This window comes from Pteronotus mesoamericanus, unplaced genomic scaffold, assembly GCF_021234165.1.
Source record: "Pteronotus mesoamericanus isolate MK-2021 breed Mesoamerican mustached bat unplaced genomic scaffold, CSHL_Meso_final contig_901, whole genome shotgun sequence".
In the NCBI taxonomy this organism is placed as follows: Eukaryota; Metazoa; Chordata; class Mammalia; order Chiroptera; family Mormoopidae; genus Pteronotus; species Pteronotus mesoamericanus.
In genome coordinates, this window is record NW_026555278.1 from 1 (window position 1) to 2826 (window position 2826).

Below are 2826 nucleotides of genomic sequence, written 5' to 3' on the forward strand. Positions count from 1 at the left end.
TACGTGCTGTTTGGAGAAATGTCTATTCAGGCGTTTGGTCCAGTTTTTAATCAGATTGTTGTTTTGCTTGTTGTAAGATGTATAAATCCTTATTTTCCTTATTTCTATATTTAAAAAATAGGGAACACTTCACGAATTCGCATGTCATCCTTGGGAAGGGACCAGGCTAATCTCTGTATTCAAATTCTGGATATGTGCTCCCAGTGCAAGCACTCCTTACTAGTTTAGATTTTAACCCCTTATTGGTGGATAATTGGAGAACATCATCTCCAATTAGTAGGCTGTATTTTCATTTTGTTCTTTCTTTCGCTATGGAAAAATTTTTATTTAGTGTAATCTCGTTTCTTTTTTCTTTCCTTTTTCTTTGCCTGAAGACACATATCAAAAAGAAATACTGTTAAGAGTGACATCAAAGAGTTTACTGAGTATGGTTTGTTTTATGAGTGTATGCTTTTGAATTGACATTTAAGTGGTTAATCCACTTTGTGTTTATTACTGTATATAGTATATGAAAGTATTCCAGTTTCTTTTTTCCTCGTCATTATCTTGTCAGTTTTTCCAACACCATTTATTGAAGGGACGGGCCTTACTGTATTGCATAAGCTTGCTCCCTTTGTCATAGATTACTTCACTCTATAGGCATGCGTTTATTTCTGGGCTCTTCTATTTACTCTTCCATTGATCTGTGTGTGTGTTTTCTGCCAGCACCATGCTGGCTTGATACACCACCTTGTAGTATAGTTTGATATTGGGTTGGATTTGCTCCCTACTTTGTTCTTTCTCAATATTGCTTTGGCTATTTCGAGTCTTTCGTGGTTCCATATAAAGTTTAGGATTATTTCTAGTAGTTCTGTGAAATATGCTATTGGTAGTTTGATAGGGGTTGCACTGATTGTGTAGGTTGCTTTGGTTAGTATGGGCATTTCAATAACATTAATTCTTCTTATCCATGAGCACAGGAGATGCCTCCATTTATCTTTGTCTTCAGTTCTTTTCTTCAGTGTCTTCTAATTTTTTGAATGCAGTGCTTTTACCTCCTTGTTTAAATATATTCTTAGGTATATAATTCTTTGATGCAATTATAAATGGGGTTGATTTCAAATTTCCATCTTTGATACTGTTATTTGTGTTTAAAATTGTGACCAGTTTCTAAGCAGTAATATTGTATCCTGCTACTTTATTGAACTCATCTGTTGGTTCAGATAGTTTTTTTGGTAGAATCTTTAGGGGTCTCTCAAAGCCTTTATTATGTTGAGGCATGCTCCCTTTGTTTGTGATTGCTAAGAGGTTTTAATTCTAAGTGGGTTTGGACTGTCAAATGCTTTTTCTGTGTCTATTTACAGGATCATGTGAATTTATCCTTCATTTTGTTTATGTGCCATATCAGATTAACTGATTTGTGGGTATTGAACAAACCTTGCATCCCAGAAATAAATCACACTTGATCATAGTGTTTGATCTCTTTAATGATTGTTGAATTCAGTTTGCAAGAACTTTGCTGGGGATTTTTGGTCGTATATTTATCAAGGGTGTTGGCGTATAATTCTCCTTTTTTGTAGTGTCTTTGTATGGTTTTGGTACCAGGATAATGCTGCTGTGTAAAATGCATTTGGAAGCCATCCCTCTGCTCCAAGTTTTTCGCATTTTTGAGGATAGGTGTTAATTCTTCTTGAATGTTTGGTAAAATTCACTTGGGAAGCCAACTTGTCTGGGACTTTTGTCGATTGGGAGTGTTTTGATTACTGACTGGATTCCATTAGTAGTTTTCAGGCTGTTCAGATTTCCTGTTTCTTCCTGATTCAGCCTGGGAAGATTGTATGTTTCTGGGAACATACCCATTCCTTCCAGGTTGTCCGATCTGTTGGCATATGATAGTTTGTAGTATAATCTTAGTATCCTCTGTATGTCTGGTGTTGCTGGCACTTCTCCTTCATCTCTGACTTGACTTCTTTGGGCCCTCTCTCTTTTTTTCTCGATGAGTCTGGCTATCGGTTTGTGCTCTTGTTCATTTTTCAAGGAGCCAGCTCTTAGTTTTACTGATCTTGGCTGTTTCTTCAGTCCCCATTTCATTTATTTCTGATATGAAATTTATTATTTCCTTCCTTCTACTCATTTCGGGCTTTGTTTTTTCTTTTTCTAGTTCCTTTTGGAATAACATTAGATTGTTTACTTGAGTTTTTTCTTGTTTCTTCTGGTAGGCTTGTGTTGCTTTGCATCTCCCTCTTTGGACTGCTTTTGCTGTGTCTCACAGATTTGGGGTTATTGTGTTTTCATTTTCATTTGTCTCAAGGTATCTTTTGATTTTTTCATCTCATCGATAACCAATTCATTGTTTAGTAGCATGGTGTTTAGCCTCCATTTTTTTGTGTGATTAGTTTCCTTTTTCTAATCGATTTTTAGGTTAGTACCATTGTGATTAGAGAAGGTGCTTGATATGGTTTTATTCTTATTAAATTTATTGAGATTAGTTTTGTGACCTAAAATGTGGTACATCTTGGAAAGTGTTCCATGTGCAATTGAAAACAGTTTGGTTTGTGGGCCCTTGTTAATTCTGTGAAAGTCTGCAGCATGCGCCAAGTCTGGCTGCTGCTCTGGTGGAGGACCTGGAGCAGTGCCTGGCCGGGAAAGCAAGTTGGGTGGGGTGGTGTCTCAGGCAATCACCCTGGTGGGTGAAAGGTGTTATCTAGCCAAATGGGGAGCTGCCAGCACTGGGATGGCTCGGCGGTAGGGGAGCTCAACCAGGGAAGAATGTGGCTTGTGCTTGTGCTTCTCTCCCCACAGAGAATTACTTCAGCCCCTCCCCCTCCCCTTTTCACCCTGAAGTTA

The 2826-nt window shown here is 37.8% G+C and overlaps 1 pseudogene; it reads right to left on the reverse strand.

Annotated features, from left to right (window-relative positions):
• Window positions 1-113: 113 nt before the first annotated feature.
• LOC129080840 (uncharacterized) lies at window positions 114-213 on the reverse strand (annotated as a pseudogene).
• Between the last annotated feature and the right edge of the window lie 2613 nt (window positions 214-2826).